The sequence below is a fragment of the Erpetoichthys calabaricus genome, chromosome 7 (assembly GCF_900747795.2).
Source record: "Erpetoichthys calabaricus chromosome 7, fErpCal1.3, whole genome shotgun sequence".
Classification (NCBI taxonomy): domain Eukaryota; kingdom Metazoa; phylum Chordata; class Cladistia; order Polypteriformes; family Polypteridae; genus Erpetoichthys; species Erpetoichthys calabaricus.
Genome location: NC_041400.2, coordinates 43,256,516 through 43,282,516, shown reverse-complemented (window position 1 = coordinate 43,282,516; position 26,001 = coordinate 43,256,516). Strand labels below are relative to the sequence as shown.

Sequence of the window (26,001 nt, the reverse complement as noted above, 5' to 3'; positions counted from 1 at the left end):
GTGTGTGGCGTTGATGTCCGCGACGGGCATGTTTTGCTTTTTGCGTTTGATTGCCTTTTTGTTGCATGTCCATTATTTGTGACGCGCTATTTTTTTCTTTTTTTTTCTTCGCCTCCGCTTTGCGCAAAGTCCGTTTCAGTCTACGCAGTGCATTGTTTGTATCGAGCCTTGTCCATTTTTGTATGTCGGTCATTTGAGCTTTGTGCTTTTCGCGTCTTGCTTTTTTTTTTCTGTCAGTTCATTTGCGCGTTGTACACGTCTCCGTTCATTTATTCTGTCTCTTCGCTCCCTTTTTTGTATGTGTGATACGCGAGCTCTTTCAGTTTGAAATCGTGCTTCTTTCGATGCAGCACTTTGACACGCGAATCGTTTTGTACCCGTGACCGTGTATTCATGACTTGTTTCTTTCTCAGCATGCGAAATATGGATAAGTAATAAGGAGGATCGCACTCACTGTTAATATGTATCCTTTTCTGCAGTTGAACGGTTAATAGTGCTTTATTGAAAGGACATCCACCTATGCTGACACCTATGCCGACACCTATGCTGCCTATTGTGAAAGTGTTGACGTTCACTTTAGAATATGTGGCTTTGGGTGTCACTTCTTATGGATGTGTGGGGGGGATTGTTGTTGCGCGAGCGTCTTCTTTCTTTTTGTGTTCCTGTGTCTTGTTTGAATCCCCCTCTTTGTGTGTGTCCCGTCCCTTGCATGTAGGGTCTGTGGGGTGGTTTTGTGTTCTTTTTTTTTGTCTTCCATGGGCTTGTTGAATCCCCCTCTTGGTGTGTGTCCCGTCCCGTCCCGTCCTGTCCAGTGCCTGTAGGGTGGGGGGGGTTGGGGGGGGGGGGGGGTGTGTGGTCGTGCCCTGCTGTTGTGAGCTCGTCTGTTCTTTTTTTTTGGTGTGTTTAGTTTCGTGTGCAATGTGTTTCGTGCTTTGCCCGCGTTTGACTACTTTTTTATGTGCCTTTTCCTTTTTTCGGTGTTTGTTGCGCCTCATTTCTGTGACTACTTTTTGTATGTGCTCACTCCTTTTTTCTGTGGTCTCGTCCGCCTCTCGCGGCCCCTCATCCGCCTTTGTCGCCCTCTTTTGTCCGCCTTTCTCCGACTCTCGCGGACTCTTTTTGCGCCTGCGCCTCTCGCGGACCCTCATCCGCCTCTCTCGCCCTCTTTTGTCCGCCTTTCTCGGCTCCTCAGCCGACTCTCGCGGACTCTTTTTGCGCCTGCGCAGTACGTCTTTTTGCAGCTTCGGCCCATTGCCGGATGTGCCTGCGTCCATCATCCGGTTTAGCATTCTCGGTTAGTAATATGGATACCCATTGAAATTTTGCATATGTTTATTGAAGATAACAGTTATGGATATCCAGAAATATCCTAAATTTAAAATCTTTAAGCATTAAATAACTTTAAAGCAAATGTGCAGAAAACCAGGCCTTTCAAACCAGCATTGCTCAGTTTAGCTATATATATATTGTAGCAGGCCGCTGGGGGTGGTACCCAGACGGGACGCCTGAGAGGACCGGAGGAAGGCTTGCACCTCCTCCAGACCACGAGAGGGCGACCCCCCTGGTTTTGTTGGGGACCACAGGTGCATAGCTTGGAAGCCCAACCTTGTAGGGGCCCGTGGTCACCAGCAGGGGGCGCCCCGGTGCCAAGAAAGCCCTGGATCTCAGCACTTCCGCCAGACCCGGAAGTGCTTGGGGGAAGAAGAATGGGGACACCCGAAGTCCTTCTGGGTGCGCAGCCGGCACTTCTGCCACACAGGGGAGTTTCGGAAAGCACCTGGATCCCATCCGGGTGTACATAAAAGGGGCCGTCTCCCTTCAGACAGTGACTGGAGTTGGGCGAGGAGTGGACGAAGTCTTGTTGGAGAAGAGTGGAGGCGGCCTGAAGGAAGCAGGCACTGGAGAGAGAGGCCTGGACTTTGGGGGATTGGTGCTGGAGGCACTGGGTTGTGCACCCTTGTAAATATTGGACAGCAATAAAAATGTGTGTGTTGGGTGACAAACCGTTGTCTGTCTGTCTGTGGCTGGGGCTCGTTCCACAATATATATATATATATATATATATATATATATATATATATATATATATATATATTGTAAGAACGCTAGGGGTCGCTGTTGCCCCGTGAACCCAATAGACAGATACGCAGACACAGGGTAAAAGCAATAAGAAGATCTTTTAATTATTCGTCTACCTTCAAAGTGCCTTTTAAGCACCACAGCCACCATACACAAATAAACCAATAACAATTAATGCAATTTTCTCCTCCACACCTCCCAGCAAGCTCTGTCAACTACCTCCCAACTCCAGATCGCTTGCTGGGTCTCCACTAATCCTTTATACAGTTCTTGACCTGGAAGTGCTCCTACTCTTCCTCCCACGTGACTTCCCAACACTTCCGGGTCAGATGGAGAATCCCAAGTCTTTAATCAGCCCGGAAGTACTGTGGGGCTTCCATCCTCATGACTTCAAAGCACTTCCAGGCTGTAAGGGAAGCATGATTCCCCAGGTCCTTTAATAGCTCCCCCTGGTGGCACCCACGGCACCCAACAGGACTGAGAAACTGGACTCCAAGTCCCATGATGCCCTGTGGGAATCCAGGGCACAGCTACACTCCAGGGGAGCTGCCATCTAGCGTTTTGGGGGAGGCAGTGTCCTGAAAAAGCTGCCTTCCCCATCCTTCCACTTTAGGGGCTGGGTTGAGCTGCCGGCCATCCATCACAATATATATATGTATGTGTGTGTGTAGGCAGGTTCTTATGTGTGAACCATGAAGTTATTCTTACAAATATTTTTGTTTTCAACTTGACAGTTCCCAGGCATTGAAGTCCCAAACAATAACTCAAAATGCCCACTAGGCAAAGAATTACAGTCAAAGCCCAGCTAGCCACTCAGAAAGAGCAACATAAATAAAAATAAGCCCTGAGCAAAAGTCCCAGAAGGCAATGCCTTCAAAAGGCAATTCCAAAAGCGAATATTGTCCCAATCTGAAAACCAAAAGTCAAAATCACAAAAACAGTACAGGTTCAAATTAATTCATTAAACCACAAAGTACAGAAAATCACAACAGAAACTTAACAACTCCACAAGTACAATCACAATGAACCACAAAGAACTGTGGGTTGTCCCCACCTTTAAAGGGCTGTGGGCAGGCCCTTGATGGTGATTGTGGTCACCTTTTGGAGGACCACCCACAATACACATGGCAAATAATAAAAGAAGCTTAAATATAAAGAAACTAAATAATGAACAATGTTAACATAAACAATGACCAAAATAGACATAAAAATGGCATTTGAACACCTGGCTGAACTTCAAATACAAACATTAGCATGATTACAAGTTGTCCTGGATAAACAGAAACAATAATAATAATAATAATAATATACCTTTATTGGAATTAAAAACAGAAGTGTCAGACTAGGAATTGATTCTTATTTGACAACCAGTAAATGTACTTTCAACATCCAGTAGGTAAAAACTCAATAAATGAAAAAGTAATGAATTAAGATAAGCATTATATGATAGTCAAAGTGTTTGGCAAGTCATTTTTTGAATTACTGACTAAAAGGTAAACAATACTGTCCCTCACTTCAAGACAAACTAAAACAGTAGCTTTCATGCACAAAATATAATGAAGCAACAAACTGCCTTTAGACAACCAGACAAATGCTTATAGCTACACTGTGTCATTCAGACGCCTGATGAACGATGGTCTATCAGCAGTATATGGAAACACAAGAAAGTGTCAGGGCCTTGGGTCTGATTGTAATTCAACAACTGCTCTGAAACCAAGTGTTAGCCAGGTGATTCATAATTTTTACAGATCTTTTAAATCAGAACAGAACAGAAAAGTTCCATATCTTGAGAACTACTATAATATCCACTCCAAAGACATGCATCTTATGTTGCGCCAATAAGTAAACAGACCTGTCACTGTGATATCTATTTTAATGAAGCCATCAGTTTGATGAAGGAGCAAATTAAATAATTTGAGGATGTGGTGTCTAGAGCACTTCTTGATATTCCTCAACATGTACAAACACCAAGCACATGTTTTCAGATTCCCTTTATTTAATACATCACAGTTGTGATTCTAGGGTTTGTGCCTTTTTTCATTATAAAAAAAGGTCCAGTTCACAATTACTTTTTAACCACTTATCTTTAATTATACAATGCCCATAAATGTGGAAAGTGAACAGGTTATGCAGAAACATATGCCAATTTTCATATAACAATAAAACAAAAGAGCTAGCAATGAACTTTCAGTGATGAAAACAAACACTTTCACCTTTCTACCTTAATGGCCAGGTTGAAGAGGTGACAGACACATCTCTGCTCAAAAAGTGGGATATCAACACATCCATTATGGCCAAATAAGTTCTGAAGTGACTGGCCTTTTTGATGCAGTTAAAACAAGGTCAGAGGCCTTGGAATACATTTTATAAGGTTGGCTCACTAAAATGCTTACAGCTGTATCACTAGAACAGCATTTTGGCAAAAAAAAAGGTGAATTAATGCGTTAATACATTAAGAGCAATTCTTGGATCATGACAGAAAAAAAACACAATAATAATAAATCAACCAAAACCTACCTCAGGTTGATGGTGCTCATTACAGTTTATGCTGGTGCCAAACGTCTACCAGATGCACATATTTCAATGCTGTATGCCAGAGACCCACACAAGTATATGCACTCCTGAAAGGAAAAAAAATATATAACATTAGCTATTGTAGCTTTCTCTTTAATAAACTGAGAGACTGAATTAAGCAAAGTTTATTGTTGCTGAAGTTTAATATGTGATGATACCTGATACTAGACAAACATGCTATACCTGTATATATAAACGGGCAGCACGGTGGCACAGTGGGTAGCGCTGCTGCCTCGCAGTTGGGAAACCTGGGGACCTGGGTTCGCCTCCCAGGTCCTCCCTGCGTGGAGTTTGCATGTTCTCCCCGTGTCTGCGTGGGTTTCCTCCGGGTACTCCGGTTTCCTCCCACAGTCCAAAGACATGCAGGTTAGGTGCATTGGCGATTCTAAATTGTCCCTAGTGTGTGGGTGTGTGTGTGTGTGCATGTGCCCTGCGGTGGGCTGGCGCACTGCCCGGGGTTTGTTTCCTGCCTTGCGCCCTGTGTTGGCTGGGATTGGCTCCAGTGGACCCCTGTGACCCTGTAATTAGGATATAGCGGGTTGGATAATGGATGGATGGATGGATGTATATATAAACATTCCAATGTTTCCTGTAAAAGCATTCATTGAAGATGAAGACCTGCATTAGTGTCACTGCTTCACTTTTAACAGAATATGACAAGTTATTTGTCCTTAATTGGTGCATTTGTGAGATTTTTTTTCAGATCCTATTACAGAACTGAAGAATCATTTTTTTATGTCATGAAGAAATATTGCAGAAAACCAGAAATTAAAAACAGATCTTAGAATTTATTAGACTTTCTTGTGTTGTCTTCATCCCTGCATGCTTACATATGCAAGCTTTTACAGTTTGATCTACCACTCTGTGTTTCCCCTAAAAGTACAGTCTGATGGATTAGTAATGACTTAAACTCTCTGATGACTTATTTTGGCTTAAAGGTTAAATGTTAAAAACAATGAACTTCTCTCTAGGAAGACTCAATACATCAACTTTATCCACTTTTCTCTGTCTGTGGCTCTTCGCTTGATGTCCCTTCCTTTTAACTTCTTCATAACAGTGTTCATGTTAGCCCTCTGGGTCTCTTTTCTTCTAATCTGTTCTTCAGTACTTTTCACAATTCATAGTCTGTCTGTGCTATTACTGTCTCCAGTCTAAAATGAGGTTCAAAAACTTTCTGTTTTCACCTACAGAGATTACAATGTTTTTTTTTTCTTTTTTTATGAATATAAAGAGATTGCATTAGTATAAGGAACTACAAGGCTACAGTGATAATCACTGTGCCATCATGCTATCCTCACATATTAAAACTTTCTTTTGTTTCTTCTGTTGTGAGTGTTTGAAAACACTGCATGTGCAGTGATTTTAAGGTTAAGAGGACTATTAACATGTTTACTGTTGCTGCTGTTGTTTTATTAGCAAGTTTTCAAGACAGTCCCATCTGTTCTTCATTATGATTACAAAACCATAATTTGTCATCCATTCGGACTGCTTATTTTAAACGGCACAGACACTCACTCATATTGGGCCTAATGTGGAGTGGATAACCATAATTAACATCTTTAGCATGTTGGAGAATATGCAGCTATGTGACTGGTTAGAATATGAATACAGCTACTGTGCATATACATCATCTGTTTATGTTTTTAACATAACGCATGAGTTTATTATAAGTTTATGAAACTGAAATATCTGTAAAACATATTCTTTGATAAAATACAACTAATACACACATATATTAAAATATCATATACGTTAAGGATACATATATTACAATATCTTATAGTATACTGAAATATATTTTAAAATCTGTGCATCTCTGCAATTTTTGTATAATTAAGTGTCTTTGAGTTGATTTCAACCCTGGTGACCATATGGATCATCACCCTCCAGTACATCCTGTTTTCTTTTTGCATTTTCAGGCTTCACAGGGACATGCTTGATTGCTATAACTAAATCTATCCATCAACGCTTCTTCTTTTCCCTTCAACTTTGCAAACAATAACAACCTTTTCTACTATCCAAAGTGACACATCTACTTTTATACTCATATTTATTTGTTTAAAGGCACTTTTATCTATAGAAACGTACAAAAGAGGCCAAATTGATTGAGTAAACATCTGGGGGGCAATTTAGGAACAGGGACAAGGTTACATAATTGATTATCACAAGTGAAGAGCTCAGAACAAAATACAAGCTAGTCACAATTCTTAGGTTGCAAACCTAACAGCTGATATCAGTTAAAGAAAAAAATTACCAAACAAGAGTCTCTTCAGATGCTTCTTAAACACATGAAGTGTGTCAGAATTTTCAGAAGTAGGTGGGAAACTCATTCCACCAGCTAGGAGCTACACATGAAATAGTCTGGATTGGAATTTGATATCACATAGAAAGGGCATCACCAGATTCCTTTCATCAGCAGACATGAGTGGTCGAGAAGGAGCACAGGGTCTTCATATAAATAGGTGCCGACCCACTGACTACTCTGTAGGCAAAGCATCAATGATTTGAACTTAATACAAACTGCTACAGGGAACCATTAAGATAAGATAAGAGGACTGATATGTGCCTGCCTCTGCTGCTAAAACAACTGATGTTCTACTACATTTTGAATCATCTGAAGTGGTTTGCGGTCACTTTGCCAATACTCTTGCCATCAGACAGCTGCAGTAGTCCAGAGGTTACTAGACCAAAATTCTGGGGTGGGTGTTATTCTGCATATGGTATAACCTTGCAGATTAATTTTTTCGAACCTAAAGACTGTTGCAACATGGTCAGTGAAGGCCTGCCGTCCATCGATCATCACCACGAGGCTGTGAACAGACTTGGCAGGTAATAATACGCCGAAAAGAACAGAGAAGGGGTGCTGAAAAGACGGAAAAGCTAGGATAACAAGAAATTCTGACTTTGCCAGGTTGAGCCGGAGATGCTGTTTCTTCATCCCGGTTGCAATATCAACGAGCCATGCAGTGATTTTAGCAGGTACTGTGTATTTGGACTAGAAGTGAGAGGTCAGGCTTGATTTGATCAAGGATCCATTTGTTTGCTTTCCTTGCTGTCCATGGTTTGGTGAGGTCTTTACCAGCTCCAAAGCTCAAAGGCGTTAATGTTTTTTGCTGTCCTGTCTCTTCATAGTCCAACTTTCACATCCATAATGAGTTATACAAAATTTCAAGGACTAGACAGATCTGGGCTTTGTTTTTGTAGACACAATTACATTTAAATTTTTGGGTGTTGATAGATTTTAAAATATTAGGTATAACACATTGCAAAATACATTTAAAATATACATTACAAAAATTGGACTTATGCACAGCATTGAAGTTAAGTGCAATCCAACTGATAATTTCAACACCATTCTTTACTCTCTGCCACCAAAAATGTTAACTTGACAACTGTCTACTATTTAGCATTGCTAAGAATGCAGTATTGAACAAATAAGAATCAAACACCCATTTCATTTTTAAGAGCAATTTTGTTGCCTGGACCTCTGAACCAAAAACAACATTTAGTAACATTTAACTTTGAATCCACATAGTACAATTTCACAGAAAATAGGTAGAAGTAGAAGGCAAAGAGTCTGTGTCAGGAATGCATGGTAGATTATAATTTAGAGTTTTAATAATTTTCTGGAGTTATTGTTTTTAACTATTGTTGTTAATATTTTAACTTTGCATCACAATTGCATCAGCATTCTGTTCATTTACTTTCCTATGGGCACTGACAGTTCGCAATATTCTGACATGACCACAACACTGTTCGTAGTTACAGCACCGGATGCTGATCACTTAGGTGTGGAGTGAGATATCACCTTGCTGTGGTATATGACATCATCACCCAGCTACATAAGATGATAGTGTGCCTTTTCATGTGTCTCAGTCTTTGTATTCCTAACAAAAAGTGTCATTGGAAGTGTAGTTACTTGGTGGAAGGACTGAAGATTAAGTTTAGGGAACTTGTACTGTTCATTTTTTTAACTCAGAGAACTGAATTTTGAGTTGAAATTTGATACATAATTTCTTTCATGTTTACTTGCTATTATACTTCTGTATGCCTACTAATCATGATTTCTGGAAAGTACAAATTGATCATTTCATTTCCTGATCTTTTTTCACTACCATTTGCTCTGGTAGTATGCCTATTTTGCACCAGGCATGTCAAATTGTACAATAATAAATACATTGAGCTAGCTTTACTAAATGCTCTGATAAATATCTTATGCTAGTATAATTGCAACACCTGTGCATGACACAGTAATATCTAACATACATGCCTGGTTAATATTTAGAACATGTAAGTTTTTAAGCTCTCAAAACTGGATAACAAAGGCTAGCTCTTCGTCTGTTATAGCTAGAGCTGCTGTGATCTTGCCTCTTGCGGCTCATCTCAATGCTGCTTGTGTGGTGACACACAAAGATTTTACTTGCTGTTATCTAAAAGCACTGAAAAATGTGCAAATCAAAGCTTTGGGAAAGCTTAAGGTTCAATCATTTTGTTGGATAACAGACTAAAAAATCCTGTAATAACATTTAGTAGCCAATTCATGGAAAATATTTACTTTTATGGTATTAAAGAGAAATCAAGGGGAACTATAACTCACAAGATTCAGAAGAATAAAATACCATATTTTGAAATGATTATAGTCTTTTCTATACTTAGTATATACTGTATACACACAAATCCATCCTCTGTAATCCTTAAATCCATCTTCTTTAATCCTTTTGGTAATAATAATTTGAACTACTTTGTTTCTTAATCTGCTGTAAGCATGATTGGTTTATTGTCTGAAAGACTGGTGTCAAAGAGTGCTGCTTTTTAATAGCCATACAGAAAAAGTGAGTGCTGTTACATAGACATTTCACTGTAACACACAAATTTGGGAATTTTCCATAGAGAAAATGAGAAGGTTGTTACATAAATTAGGAAATTTCACTTTTCCTACTGCATTGTGTTCTTTTAAGGTAAACAAGATGTGACTAGAAATTGAATAGGCTCATTTTTATTAGAGGTACTGGAGGTAGTCTGAGGCGCAGAGTTGTAATGTTGTTTGCTAGTTGTATGCGATACCTAGAAATGCAAGGTTACACTGTGACATCGTTCTTATCTTATGCTTTTCATTTTGAGTCCATAGCTGGTTAAGGGAAAGGGCATTGTACACACTGAGGGTACATACATAGAATATTTACCTGTCATGTGCAAATAAGTAAATACATAAATAAATAAAAAATATCTTATAACAGCTGAACTGTGTCTAATCAAAAACTGATATTTACAGTATACCAATGAGGCATATTTTTCACTAAGTCACAACAAAGTACATTTATAAGTCCAATTCAAAGGATTTTTCAATGGTTAAGTGGGAAAAGGTCTTACATAAAAATTAACCTTTAACATAAAACTCTGCTAATAATAATAATATGTTAAAATTTTAATACAACAAAACATGTTTATACACAAAATAACTAAAGTGTAGCTATATGTAATCTTTAACATGGCAAATGACATCCATCCATCCATCCATTTTGCAACCCGCTGAATCCGAACACAGGGTCACGGGGGTCTGCTGGAACCAATCCCAGCCAACACAGGGCACAAGGCAGGAACCAATCCCGGGCAGGATGCCAACCCACCACATGGCAAATGACAACTTAATGCAACTGCCTGCAGCACCACAAGATTCATGTTTTAAACGAGTTAACATCCAAGGCATCTATCTATCTGTGTCACTGAGCAAATCTGTGGTTCCCAGCTGCTTCAAAAAGACTATGCACTTCCATTGAAATAAAATGTTTTGAGAGACACTGGTGCTCTGACACATTAAATTAAATAATTCAGATAGCTTGGACTACCATTCTTTGCTTATTGCCCAGACTACAGAGGATGCTATACTGCTTGCACTTTATACAATCCTGTAATATGGATAATCAGAATCAGAATATCTGTATTGTCATTGTAACAAATACAACGAAATCAGTCCCTGCAGTATCAAATATAAACAATTATAATTAAAAAAGGATAAGAAAGGATAAGAAGAAATAAGGTACAACACAAACATTCAACATAAGACCTTAATTGCGCATGAACACTATTGCACAAGATGTCATCTATTGCACTGCTGCATTGGAGGTGATTAGGTGGCAATTCAGTGCCCTAATAGCAACATAGACTGTTTTTCAGTCTATTAGTCTTTGTTTTGATGCTCCTATATCTTTTGCCTGATGGCAACAGTTGGAACATGTCATGAGCGGGGTGTGAGGAGTCTTTTAAGATGTTTTCTGCTTTCCTGACACAGTGAGAGCTGTGCAGTTCATCCAGAGAGGGTAAGGAGCAGCCGATTATCTGCTGGGCAGTCTTTACGATCCACTGAAGTGTTTTCCTCTGTGCTGTTGTGCAGCTGGAAAACCACACACAGAGGCAGTAGCACGGGATACTCTCGATAGAGCAGCGATAGAAGGACACCAGCAGTTTTTGGGGGATGTTATTATTCTTGAGGACTCTCAGGAAGTAAAGTCTCTGCTGAGCCTTCTTCGCCAGCTCAGCTGTGTTCACACCCCAGGACAGGACTTCTATGATGTGGACTCCCAGGAAGTGGAAGTCTGACACCCTCTCCACACAGTCCCCTCTGATGTAGAGTGGTTTGATGTCCATTTTCTTTTTCCTGAAGTCCACAACGAGCTCCTTGGTCTTAATTGTGTTCAGGAACAGGTTGTTGTCAGTGCACCATGCTGTTAGCCGCTCCACTTCGTCCCTGTAGGCGGATTCATCCTCCACAGAGATGAGCCCCACCACAGTGGTATCATCTGCAAATTTGATGATGGTGTTGCTGTGGTGGGTGGGGGCACAGTCATGTGCAGACAGCGTGAAGAGCAGGGGGCTCAGCACACAGCCCTGAGGAGAGCCGGTGCTGATGCTGATGGCTGAGGAGATGTGAGGGCCCACCCTAACCCTTTGTGTGCGGTCTGTCAGGAAGTCTTTAATCCATATACAGGTGAAATACGGGAGTCCCGGGGCTAGCAGATTGCACACCAATATGTGAGGGAGGATGGTTTTAAAAGAGTAGCTAAAATCAATAAAGAGGAGATGTGTGTAGCTCCCCTGGTGCTCCAGATGGGACAGGGCAGCATGGAGAGCAGCAGCAACAGCGTCTTCAGTAGACTTGTTAGCCCTGTAAGCAAATTGGTGTGCATCAAAGGTGGGATGGATGAAGGACATGATAGTTTCTCAAAACACTTCATCAACACCGGGGTGAGTGCTACTGGTCAATAGTCACTCAGGCAGGTTATGGGTGATTTTTTTTGGTAAAGGGAGTAAGATGGAGGATTTCAGACAGGGAGGAACTGAGGCCTGGGACAGTGACAGGTTAAAGATCTTTGTAAAGATCCCAGCCAGCTGCTCTGCACAGCTCCTCAACACAACATCCAGGGACACCGTCAGGACCTGCTGCCTTCCTAGGATTGACAGCCTGGAACGAACATCTCACCTCGTGTTCCTCCACCCTAAGGGAGGGGGTGATGTTGTTGTGAGTTACTGCTGCGTTTGTAACAGCTGCCTCTGGTAGTTCCATCTCAAAGCGAGCAAAGAAGTGGTTCAGCTCCTCTGCCATTGAGGCGTCACCTTCAGCAACTTCATGGCTGGTCCTGTAGTTGGTGAATTGCTGGACTCCCTGCCAAACCTGCCTGCTGTTATTACTGTCCAGGTACTCCTCAATCCTTCTCCTGTAATCCCTCTTAGCCTTTCTGATACCTCTCTTCAGGTTGGACCATGTCATGCTGTAGACAGCCTTGTCATCACACCTAAAGGCAGTGTTCCTTTCCTTTAGCAGCCGCTGAACCTCTGTTGTCATCATGTAGACATGGATACGTTTCTCCACTGTGACAGTGTCAATGCAGGTTTTGATGTAACACAATACACTGTCGGAGTATATATATATATATATATATATAAAAGTATTCACAGCGCATCACTTTTTCCACATTTTGTTATGTTACAGCCTTATTCCAAAATGGATTAAATTCATTTTTTTCCTCAGAATTCTGCACACAACACCCCATAATGACAACGTGAAAAAAGTTTACTTGAGGTTTTTGCAAATTTATTAAAAATAAAAAAACTGAGAAATCCCATGTCCATAAGTATTCACAGCCTTTGCTCAATACTTTGTCGATGCACCTTTGGCAGCAATTACAGCCTCAAGTCTTTTTGAATATGATGCCACAAGCTTGGCACACCTATCCTTGGCCAGTTTCGCCCATTCCTCTTTGCAGCACCTCTCAAGCTCCATCAGGTTGGATGGGAAGCGTCGGTGCACAGCCATTTTAAGATCTCTCCAGAGATTTTCAATTGGATTCAAGTCTGGGCTCTGGCTGGGCCACTCAAGGACATTCACAGAGTTGTCCTGAAGCCACTCCTTTGATATCTTGGCTGTATGCTTAGGTTCGTTGTCCTGCTGAAAGATGAACCGTCTCCCCAGTCTGAGGTCAAGAGCGCTCTGGAGCAGGTTTTCATCCAGGATGTCTCTGTACATTGCTGCAGTCATCTTTCCCTTTATCCTGACTATTCTCCCAGTCCCTGCCGCTGAAAAACATCCCCACAGCATGATGCTGCTACCACCATGCTTCACTGTAGGGATGGTGCCAGGTTTCCTCCAAACGTGACACCTGGCATTCACACCAAAGAGTTCAATCTTTGTCTCATCAGACCAGAGAATTTTCTTTCTCATGGTCTGAGTGTCCTTCAGGTGCCTTTTGGCAAACTCCAGGCGGGCTGCCATGTGCCTTTTACTAAGGAGTGGCTTCTGTCTGGCCACTCTACCATACAGGCTTGATTGGTGGATTGCTGCAGAGATGGTTGTCCTTCTGGAAGGTTCTTCTATCTCCACAGAGGACCTCTGGAGCTCTGACAGAGTGACCATCGGGTTCTTGGTCACCTCCCTGACTAAGGCCCTTCTCCCCCGATCGCTCAGTTTAGATGGCCGGCCAGCTCTAGGAAGAGTCCTGGTGGTTTCAAACTTCTTCCACTTACGGATGATGGAGGCCACTGTGGTCTTTGGGACCTTCAAAGCAGCAGAAATTTTTCTGTAACCTTCCCCAGATATGTGCCTCGAGACAATCCTGTCTCGGAGGTCTACAGACAGTTCCATTGACTTCATGTTTGGTTTGTGCTCTGACATGAACTGTCAACTGTGGGACCTTATATAGACAGGTGTGTGCCTTTCCAAATCATGTCCAGTCAACTGAATTTACCACAGGTGGACTCCAATTAAGCTGCAGAAACATCTCATGGATGATCAGGGGAAACAGGATGCACCTGAGCTCAATTTTGAGCTTCACGTCAAAGGCTGTAAGTACTTATGTACATGTGCTTTCTCAATTTTTTTATTTTTAATAAATTTAAAAAAACCTCAAGTAAACTTTTTTCACGTTGTCATTATGGGGTGTTGTGTGTAGAATTCTGAGGAAAAAAATGAATGTAATCTATTTTGGAATAAGGCTGTAACATAACAAAATGTGGAAAAAGTGATGCGCTGTGAATACTTTCCGGATGCACTGTATATATATATATGACGCTGACGTCCGAGGTTCGATTCCCGAGAGGGAGTGCAGTGGAGTGTGTACACCTGATGAGCCCAGAATGAGGGCGAAACACGTGTCGTGTACTCTTTGCATTTATTTGACAGTAAACTATTTCAACCATTCTATGATCTGCTCTTCACAAACTGAGGGCACCGTGGCGGATGTTAGCAGATTGCTGGCCAACCACAAAGTGTTACCTGGTAGGTAACCACCCACACTATCAGATTGTGACACAGACTTCGAATGCCGTGAATATATATATATATATATATATATATATATATATATATATATATATATATATATATATATATATATATATATATATATATATATATATATATATATATATCAGAGTTTGTTTGAAAAATGTAGAAGCAGCACTGTAAATAATTACATTTGAGATAAATATGTCAAGTACTTTTGCCATGCATCTATTTGGTTTTCTTTTTTTCCTGTGGATACAAAATGAAAATTAGATCATATTTAATTAAAATTACATAAGTTCCCCCAATTGACAGGCATGTACATGCAATTTTAGTTTAACATACAGAAGAAACTCAAAAATATTTTGAAAAATAAAACGCTCAGTCTGACTTTACTAGATAACAGAATGTTGAGTTTCTGTGTGGTTTATCTGCATTACATAATGTTACATTCATTTACAAGAGGGGCGGCTACACTATTTTCTTCCTCTTGAATTAATCGAATTAGAGCTGGTAAAGTTCCTTAATCAGAGCATTAAATGCAGCAAAGTCACCACAATTTAATAAATACCGAATGAACATTAACAGTGATACCACAAATTATTTAGGTCAGAAACTTTTCCAAAGGGAAAAAATGAAATTCTTACTTTAGCCATTTTTCCTTTGCAGCATTTTACCTGCTGTGCGCATTTTCCAGATTCCTCCGTCATTTACAGCATATTAGCTAATATGTAATTTGAGACTGTAAGCACAAAATAAAACAACGCTTGCTAAATTATTCTGATGTTCATCCAATTAACAAAGCAATAATGGACATCAGGGATGCTTCTTTCTGCCCTTAGGAAATATCAAAATATATTAACTAGGTATTATTAAGACCTTTATGTACAAGATTAATGTAAATAAATTCACAGCTGAAGCTTAACTTACACCAGTTACTGCAATCCTCAATTTATTAGACTAGCATTGTCTATGGAGGTTTGTACAGTCCTGCTTTGTATAAAAATGGCATAATTTTCCACCTTCAAAGATGCACCTAATTTATTTAGCCACAATAGCTATAGCTATAAACAAGAATGCAAAGCAAGCTATTCAGAAGGCACATCTAGAGCTCAGCTTGTATTTGTGATGTTCACTGTATCCCTTTTTAGAAGCTCATATGAGAAGCTGCGAGTTGCACCTACCCTCAAGCTGCTGTCAAAGCCACTGGTGTTGGCAACACCCAAGGGAGAGCAGCCTGATTGTATAAAAGTGCATCTCTGTGAGTTTCATGCAGGATATGTGGACCAGAATTGTAAAATAAACTTTCCCATACTGGTGTCTTGGTCACTGTGCTGATTGTGGTGTCTGGCGTGAACAGTCTTCCACACTACTATGCTTTCATTTAAAATACAGACATTAGTCTCCATTTTCGCATTTTGTTCACACTTCCCTAGTGTTTTTCACCCACCCATGTACACTTTTGAAATTTCTCTCCAGAGCTCTATACTTCTGAAAACGCAGCCTTAGTATTTTGGTGTGGACTGGCAAAAAAGCATTTTTTTAAAAATAATTGCAGTAGCCAATCTAAGAAAGTTCAGCTTTTGTTTACCAAGAGTAAATGGCATTATGTTTCAAGGGACATTCAAAATCACAGTTAAAACTAGTCACAACATGAAACAATGCTTTTTTTTTAATTCGGGGTTGGTGAGTACTGATTGAATAATTATCTTTCTGTAGTTTTATAGCTAGTCACAAGTTCCTGCTGTACCATCCATGTATCCATTTAGAAGCACTGAGGGACACTAAATAAAACTCTACAGATCTGACTAGCTCAAGCTGATTTGGGGGTGTCATCTTGCAGTTTAAATATTTCATGATTTGAGTGCAGCGAACTATGCATGCCTGCTGTCTTAAGCATACCCACTCTGTTTAATTTAGGTTTCAGAAGAGAAAGATGTGCTAAAAAAGTATAAAACTGAACTAAATGTGAAGAGAAAGGAGGTTAGGAAACTAGACTAGAGAACTGGCACCTTTTTATATTTTGATTTTTTATTAGAAGTATGCATTGTGATTTTAGTTTCTATCTTGTACTTTTTTGCCAGCATGTTTTTTCTATATGCATTGTTAAAGAAGCCTGTCTAAAATACATAATTGCTCACTATCAATAATTTAAAATTTTCTTAATAGAGTAATAAAATGACTATAAATAACTAATGAATATATTCCATGGGAAAAATGAATAATGATTAAATTACCATGAGGAATAAGGAAAAAAGTGAATGTGAAAAGCTGTGTCTATTCATGCTATCATATTCATGGCTAACAGCCACTGTTCAGTGCCTTTTATGTACAACAATGGCACCTTTAGGAAATGTATAATTTGGGGTTTCTCCCAAATAGTTTTTCTCCAGGTGTTCTAAACTAGACTATGCAATTTTTCCAGATATGCATATTCAAAATAAATTGCCCCCTAGGGTTATTACTCTGCTGTGGTGTACTGGCATTTTGCCCAGGGTGTAGCCCTGCCATCTGACCTAATTTCATTCAAAAATCTCTCTTTTTTGATACAATAACTGCAATTTCATTACAGTCTTCTCATTATTACATTTTATGACTGAAATGTATTTCCATAACTTTAATAACACAAGTTAATATTCTCAAATGTGAAATTGATGTTATAACTTGATGTATATTTATTTTAATTAAAGCAAGCATATGTATTGAAAGATTACTTTATGAATAATGCATACATGATTATACATTTTAAGTGATTTTTTTACTGAAAGTAACGTCTACGATTTTCCATTTAGTTTAATTGTATTTACAGTATGAGGCCCCATCTTTGTAATGTGACATACTGTTTTACTGCATAGTGATACTGCTGTGTATACAGGTTGGTGCTAGTAGAGACAGAAGTTAACATGTATGAAAACTCAGATTGAAGTTTTCAATTTTGTTGGCAAATTAAGCAAATATCTTTATAGAGACTTATGCCTCTTTTCTTTTGCATTCCCTTGCTTTATTATTATGAATGTCTATGTAACTAGTAAAATACTGCACATTGAAATACTTCAGTCTAGAAATTTAAATTTTAACCAGATAGGTAGCTTTATGTGCAGCAGTGTTTTCTAACCACTAGTCTGGAGACCAGAAGCAGTGTGGCAGAATTTCCTGCCAGTCCATAAAAGAGTTATTGCCGCTTATACACCTGGGTCATGTAGTGGAGTGGAGTTGGACAGTGTCACCTGGGACGGTGAGTATAGGTGGGAGTGTGTAGGGAAACATACTGTCCACCAAGGAGCAATGGAGAGGGCAGATTCATTCTTTAGATGACAGTACTTTGTTTTGCAAGTGTTGCGTCAGATCTCTGGTTGACAGCACATACGTAGTGTTTACAAATATTTTTTTGTGGTATATCAGAAAGTAAGTTATTTCTTGTGTCATTGTGCTGTAAAAGTTTCAACCTTACCACATGCAAAGTAAAATACAACAAATTCTTATAACCTTCTTTAAAAGTGAAAAACAACAGACAGAAAAAAGTAGTTTAAAAGAAACTGTGAAAAAGATATCTGTTGATACTTTGAAATGTGCGACAGACACTAAAAAAAGAAAAGGAAACTTTGTTAGGCATAGAAATAATGAGCACTTAAAGCTTGGCTTCACTGAAGCCCCTACAGGATTCTATTGCCATGGCCCTTGTGTGTAGTATGTTCCGAAATTCTGTCAAATGAACCAATGAAACCTTCCAAACTTGCTTGTCAATTGCATTCGAAGCCTCTTATTGAGAAGCCACTGCATTGTTCTGAAAAATTACACAACCAGATGAAAAATCTGAAAATTCAAATGAAGAAGATAACGACTAGTGACAAGTTGTTACTTCAAGCGTCTTACTTAATTGTGTGGCAGACGGCTGGGGGTGGCACTCATGCCTGAAGTACCCGGAACCCCAACACTTCCGCCACACCAGGAAGTGCTGGGGGGAAGAAGACTGGGAATACCCGGGGGGCTTCCGGGAACACAGCCGGCACTTCCGCCACACAGGGGAGTGTCTAGGGAGTGTCGGGGATCACCTGGAGCCCATCCAGGTGCTTATAAAAGGGACACAGTTTGGAGGCAGGAGAGAGGAGGCGGCCTGACGAGCAGGCAGAGACTGAGTGAGAGCCTGAACTTTGGGGAGATTGGTGCTGGAGGCACTGGGTTTGTGCACTTGACCTGTAAATAATTATGTACAATAAACGTGTGGTGGACTTGAGAATGGTGTCCGTCTGTCTGTGTCCGGGCAGCTTATCGCAATTGCTCTTCAAATATCAAAAATTAAAAAAAATGTTCACTATAGGTCAAGATTTAGTAAAGCCGTGCATCTTAGATGTCGCTTGGTAAATTTTGGGTCCTCAAGCGGGTCAAAAACCAATGTTGATATGACCAATGATATTGAAGAACAAATTGTAAAGGGGATAAAGAAATCAAGATTTTTGCGATTCAATTCAGTTGGCTTCATATGTCACACTGGTGTCCAAACATAAAATGCAAACATTGTCACAATTTTGGATGTCAATGGGAAAAGCATATGCATCTCTCAGATACAGAGCTATTAAATTATTAGTCATATTTTCTAATAGCTATTTGTGTGAGAAGACATTTTCAGCCCTATCACTAATAAAAACCAAACAGAGAAACCAAACGGATATCAATGCAGCGCTTTGTTTCTCTGAAGCAACACTATAGCCACGGTTATCAAGTGTTCTTGCAAAGATGCAACAGCAAATTTTGCACTACCATTATTTGAGTTAAATACCTCTATTCTATTATATTCAATTGCAATTTTTCAATTCTTTTATTAGCATTTTTTACTGTTCATTTTCTGTTTATTTTAGAGAATTTTCATTTTATAGTGTTATATTTAAAAACTGAAACACAAAACACTATAAACAATGGTTTTTATTTTTCCCTTAGCAGACCCAGAAACTATTTTCGTATTTTCACCAGTCCCCAAGTGTAAAAAAGTTGAAAACCACTGATGTTTAGTACAGTACTTATAACTAAAGGGAATCAATAATGAACAGTTTCTATTGCACTAAATCAGATAATAAGGTGAAGAAAATTGAAGTAAAAAAATTAAAAAGTAAATTGACAGATAAGAGCTGGCTTCCATGCTTTACTTTTTTCTTATTATGGTATCCAGTACAATACCTATACTCTAGCTTTTCTTTTGTTCAATATGAACAAAATATTTAAATCTTTTGCTGTTTAATAATTATCTATTATATGCCTAATGATATTTATGTAAGGGGAAAAGACCAGCGCTGTATAACTAGACACATATTTCCAGCTATTCCATAAATTTGACTTTTATTGACAAATTGACTGCCAGGATCAATCCTATTACATCTGAAACACACATTTTAATTATCAATTTTATAGTGTAAGTTGCTGTAACTCACTAGTAATGTATTGATGCAGCCATTTCTAGTGTAACCGCAGGTGATGACTTTTCACACATAAAATATAATGGTGTTTTGATGATCTTATTGTGATAGATCTTTATATTGATTCACAGGATATTACCAACTTTAGAACTAACCTTAGCCATTTAGCCTCCACAGTTAGTCAATAAAAGAGCAACTCGCCAAGCCATCAGCATCAGTGTGAAGATCTAAGTTAAATGCATTTACCTCCCTTGAGCAGAGAGAAGGCATCACACTGGACTTGGAGCAAAATGACTAAATGACGTGAATATAATAAAATAGGATTAAATGGTTCAACTTTGAATAATTTAACTGATCAGTATTACTTACTTAAGAAATAAAATTATCTGATTTCTTTAGTTCAGACATATAAAACACACAGCCAGTACAACAGCTAAAATCATTCTTCTATATTCTTTGAAAACTAGGTCAGTCTCACACAAAAATTATAAGGAGACTGAGCCTAACCCAGCAGCATTCCCACCCTCATTGGAATGTCAGTTCACCCCTGGGCACACTCACATACACACACACACACGCACACACACACGCACACACACACACACACACACACACACACATCCTCATACAATCCCACAGACACACGCAGAAAAACCGGCACAAATTTATGTACAAACATGTGAGGCAGACGGCACAAGAGAATGTTTCATTAATATTGTTTCAGAATATTAATCCATAGAGGTAACTGACATCAAACAGAATCCAAAGAGATTATGTAAATTAAAAGAAACATTTTAAAATTTAACATATTTGTTATATCTTCTTAAATAATATGCTACCGTGGCTGTTCGTTTGTCTGTCCAGGATTTTAAATCACCTGCAGCTCTCAAACCGTTTGACCTGAAATTTGGTACACATATACTACGTGATGTCTACTATCCGATTTCGAGGTGATGATTGATCTCCAAGGTTATTAATCTTTTTAGTTTTATTTTATTTTACTGTAGAATTAACTCTCGGCAGCAGCCAGCACTGCGGCGCATGCGTACTGGTGCCGTTCTCATCCCTACCACCTTCGCCGTCACTTCCCCTACCTCTTCATATCTTAAATCATTCTTCAGTCAGATTGAAGACTTAAGTGCGTGCCAGCTTAAGTGAAAAATTAAATTAAACGTACAAAGTAATTGCAACACAAACACTGACTTAATCAGTTTTAATACAAAAAGATGCCGACAAAAGAAGAGAAGAAGCGGGCCGCTAGGGTGGAGAAAAGAAGAGCTGCACAGGAAGCAGCAAGCGCATCAATCTCTGATCAAACAAATGCTAAACGTACAGAGGAAGAGTATAAAACCTATGAATGCTCAAGTCAAGTGTATTCACTGCATGTTATCGCGCAGTGTGCCTTTACTGGTTTACAATAATAAAATATAATGGTTTCTGCAAAGAATTTCTTTAAAAAATTATACACTGAGACAGCAGCCTAAAAAATACTTTAGATCATGATAAATTTTACAGAAAAAGGCCATAATATTGGATTTAAAGTTTAATGAGCATGAAATGTACCATATATTTTTTAAACATGTGATGAAAAATATACTGTGGTGTTCAAAAAGGTATCAATATTAAAATACGTTCACATGTGGTTTAGGTCATCGTCTGACACAAATTACTTTGAGCTACATTAAACCACATACAGTAAAATGTTCCATCCCTTGGTCTACTTTCTGAACTGTTTTTTTTTTATTACAGGGGCTTGGGATGTCAAAACAAATCTGGGCAGACACAAATTTGACACAGGAACTCACCCCGGATGGACAGTCCATTATTGGACACACTAATGCACAACAAGGAAATTTAAAAGTATTGTTAAGCTTATCATAGCTAACCTAAAGCTTTGAATTATGGAAGTAAAGTAATAACCATTAAATATATATAAAAGTAAAAATATAAGCTTTTTTTATTTTATTGTAACTTTTCCACTGAATGGTGAAGGGTGAGTGGCACCCTTGTTTAAGCTTACTAGAATGGGGCAGGCACCACCATCCTTCTGTAATAAATAGCTGCATCTCCACAGACACAAATGCAGATGTTCAAATAAAGGAAATTTTATTATAAAAAATTACACTTCACAGGTTCTTCCCTCAACATACAAGTAATCACCAATGCAATCCAATAATGAATTTCCTCCACTGTCTCAGAGGCAAGCCTTGTCCTCTACCTCTCCAGTACATCTAAGCCTAGACAATGAGATAAAGTGGTTCGTGCCAGGGAATAGCCCATAGGAAGCACTACCGGGTCAAGTAGAGCTCCCCAAAGCAGGAAGCAGTTCTCTAACCAGCACTGCCTGGTGGCACCCAGGAACCCCCACAGGGTTTCCCATCCAGACTACAGGTCTGGGACCAGACAAGAGAAGTACTGCTATCCCCTGTAACTAGGGACAACTGTCCCAGTCCATGCATTTTAGCCAAACTGCCCCAACTGGGTTACTTTTCCCACTAGATTGCCTCCTACCTGGGTAAGACATTACTCTCTGACCCAGTCGGGTGAACAGTCCATCAGTGTCAACAACTACACTATACTGTATATATATTAGTTAGAAAATTGATTTATTAGAAAATGGAACGAACCTTAACAAAACTGATAATGTCATTTCTCAATGTAGTCTCCATCCTTCTCAATGCACTTGCACCACCTGCCTGGAAGTGCCTGGATTCCAGCAGAATAAAAGGTTTTGCCTTGTCCTCCTTGTCTTAAAGACCTCTTTACTACAAACTGCTTTCTGTTCTTCGACTTTGAATAAACTCTAAGGCTATGTAAAATATCCAGGTTGTTGACTCTTCACTATGTCTATCTACTTATAATTTTGTTTCACGTTGTGGCCATTGTTTATTTGTATTATCGATGGATGGGTCATGTTCCGTCTTCTGATTCTAACCTACTTAAAACTGCTGCTGTCCTGTGTAGTCATTACATATACAGCACCATCAGCTGACAAGAATTAGCTAAATATTGTTGTCAAGTGAGTGGGATAAAAAAGATTCTTTAAACAGGTAGAGGGGTAAAAAATGTAAATGTTTTTTAGGATTTTAGTAGTCTTGACAATTTCTACAATAAATATGAAAGTTGTCACCTAGAATACAAGGTGAAGAATCTATCACTCAATAAGAATTCTCTTTGGAACATAATATTTGAATTTAATTAATATTTGTTCACAGATGCCATCTCTGAGAGGAACATATATGCAAAGCTGTCCCTCCATCCTGAAGTGTACTGAAATATGAAATATGTGCATCTCAGTAAACACAATACTCACTGACAATGATTTTTTTGCAGTTTCTCTAAATGAAACTACACTTTTAGCCTACACGTTTAAGGGTAATAATGCTGTTTAATTTAATTTGTTAATTGCAGTTTTCTTGCCTTTATCATGGCAATATTGTCCAAGTAGTACTTCAGATGGTGTAATAACACCGTCTGTTCCAACTCTGCTTTAAGACAGACAGAAGGTTTTTAAGTAATCAACAGAAGTTGGGACACCTGTACAAATCATTTGCTTCAACTTGTAAGAGCTTAATTTAATTTAATTGCTGCAAAACATCTGTAGGTTGTAACTTATTAGTTGTACCCTGATTAAGGCTGATTTGTAATATTTTGATATTTCCTTTTTCAGTTTCTGTTAAACTAAATTTTAAATTTAAACCTCTGGCAGTTTACTGCTTATCCTTTCCACCATTGTAGGTCATTCATTGCATTTCATTTGATTACATTTGAAGAAAAACTGGAAGAACAGAGGTGTAGTAAAACTTTCCACTGGTAATGAATATATATATATATATATATATATAAATATATATATATATATATATATATATATATATATATATACATTTAATTATAAAATGAATACATACGTCATTATCACACTGAATCACAAAACTAATGCAGAATCAACACAAAAAAATAATTTAAAAAATTAATGGCATGGTTTAAACTTAAACAATGACCTTAATCCAGAATTTTTAACAAAATACTACTTGAGCAAGTATAACCTGAATTTGAATACCTTCCTCAAAGGCAAGCTGAAAAGAAGGCAATAAGAAAACAAAGCCAAAGTATTAATTCTCAAATTGGCATAACATAAGAAACACAGACAGTTCAAAGTAAAAAAAAAAAACAATCGAAATGACTGTTGACTTTGAATGCACTGCTAAAGACTGATTTAATTGAAAGAATATGAATCTCTTACTGCGGTGGGTTGGCACCCTGCCCGGGATTTGATTCCTGCCTTGTGCCCTGTGTTGGCTGGGATTGGCTGCAGCAGACCCCCGTGACCCTGTGTTCGGATTCAGCGAGTTGGAAAATGGATGGATGGATGAAACTCTTAAATGAGCATACATTAAAACTTGTGTTAAAACTCCACAAATGCTATGTTCATCATCATCATCGATTGAAAATTATACTCTACACAAATGCTGTGTCTCCAAACAGCAATCTCTGAGATGCTTTTTTTCGCTCTCCCGTCTCACCTTTTTGGACAATTTAGTATATCTAAGAAATTTCATGCTTTTGTGGTTGGTGGAATCGTGATGTACCTTGGGATTTTTTTTTGTTACAAAAATGTGTCACCACAGAAAACAGTTGGAAAACACTGCTGTACTTACAGCATTACCCCTGGCATACTAAAAAAGGTCTCTGTAGCTGTAATCTCCCTAAAAACTGACACAGATGAATTACATGGATGGCTATGTTTGCGTTCTTGCATAAATTAGTGAAGATACTACTGGAATAATGGTTTGGGATATTCATTACACATGTGTTTCATAGAATGTTGTCATTAGATTAGGGCAGTCAGCATTGTAAACTACCTTGCATACCGGTGAGTTAAATACAGCAATACTAGAGACTTATTTTGGTTTTATTGCCACTCAAAGATAATTTATTTAGCACATATGTGATAAGACATTAAATCTTTCTTCTTACAGAAACCCACAATTTAAAAAAAGAAAGAGAGCATAATTTTTAACTTTGCAATTTTTCTCTAGCATTGCACCACGAAAGCCATAAACCCCCTCCTTTACTCCCACTCCCCTAAACATTCATTGTATGTATAAATCAGGAAAATGAACACCAGTGCTACGTATTGACATGTGGCATATCGTTGTGAACCAAGTAATACAAAATTTTAAATCTTCAAATGAAGATTTCATTTAATAAAATTTTTTAAAGTAGCATATTAATACTGTACTGGATGTGTATGTAATAATTTAGCTACTCACTTAACCTTTTTGTATTATTGTTTCATAATGTTAAAAAAAAAATTACATGAAAATGCTTCCCTGACCAAAGCACTGGCTAATGCGATTGCCTTGTTGCCCTGGATGCAACAATATTTTTTAACCCATTAAAGAGGCCACATTAATCACAAAAATTAACATGTTAACTTTCCCAGTTTGGTCTGTCTCCTTAGACTGGGGTGGGGGAGATAAAACCCAGAGGAATACTGACATCATTACCCTGCCAGCCAAAACCTTGCGCCTTTCTGTCCAGGCAATACATAATCATGAGTTTCACCAGAAGTCAGCATTCACTCAAAGGTCAGCTAAGGAGCAACACAGACCTCAGGGCATCTAGCTTATTTTTTTAATTCTTAAAACCACATTATCACAGCACATACAATTGTAGCACCATTGCGTTTTTCCTACACAAAGATTAAATTTAATTGGGGCTTATCTCACAACCTCAACCCTCATTTTCCTGTCTTTGTTTTTCTTCCTACTATGTGTATATACAGTATATATATTATAGCCAGGAGGAATGAGGGAGACCTCTATGGGGCATTACCTTCCCTGGGACACTAGAGGGCAGCCCTCCTGGGTGGCCTTGACACCATAGATTGCCACAGGGCACTCTGGGAGTTGAAGTTTGGCACAGCCCTGTTGGGTTCTGTGGGGGCCACCAGGGGGAGCTGAAGAGCCCTACCTTGGAATTTTACCACACCTGAGAGTGATTCCACGATAACGAGCCACCTGGAACACTCCCACGAACAACATAAAAGGAGCCGCCTCATTCCATTCGGGAAACCAGAGTTGGGAAGAGGATGACGAACCTCGCCAGAGAGGGAGTGGAGGCAGAAGGACTGAGAACAACCCAAAGGAGAAGAAATGG

General features: G+C 38.9%; 1 protein-coding gene across 2 annotated transcripts in view; it reads right to left on the bottom strand.

Annotated features, from left to right (window-relative positions):
• Positions 1-26,001, bottom strand: part of LOC114654324 (receptor-type tyrosine-protein phosphatase delta) — a 2,007,901-nt gene that overhangs the window by 1,375,399 nt on the left and 606,501 nt on the right. For both annotated transcript variants that reach the window (XM_051929989.1, XM_051929990.1), the window contains one exon: positions 4,597-4,700. The gene's annotated coding sequence lies outside the window, so the exon portion shown is untranslated. The remainder of the gene's footprint in view (positions 1-4,596; positions 4,701-26,001) is intronic.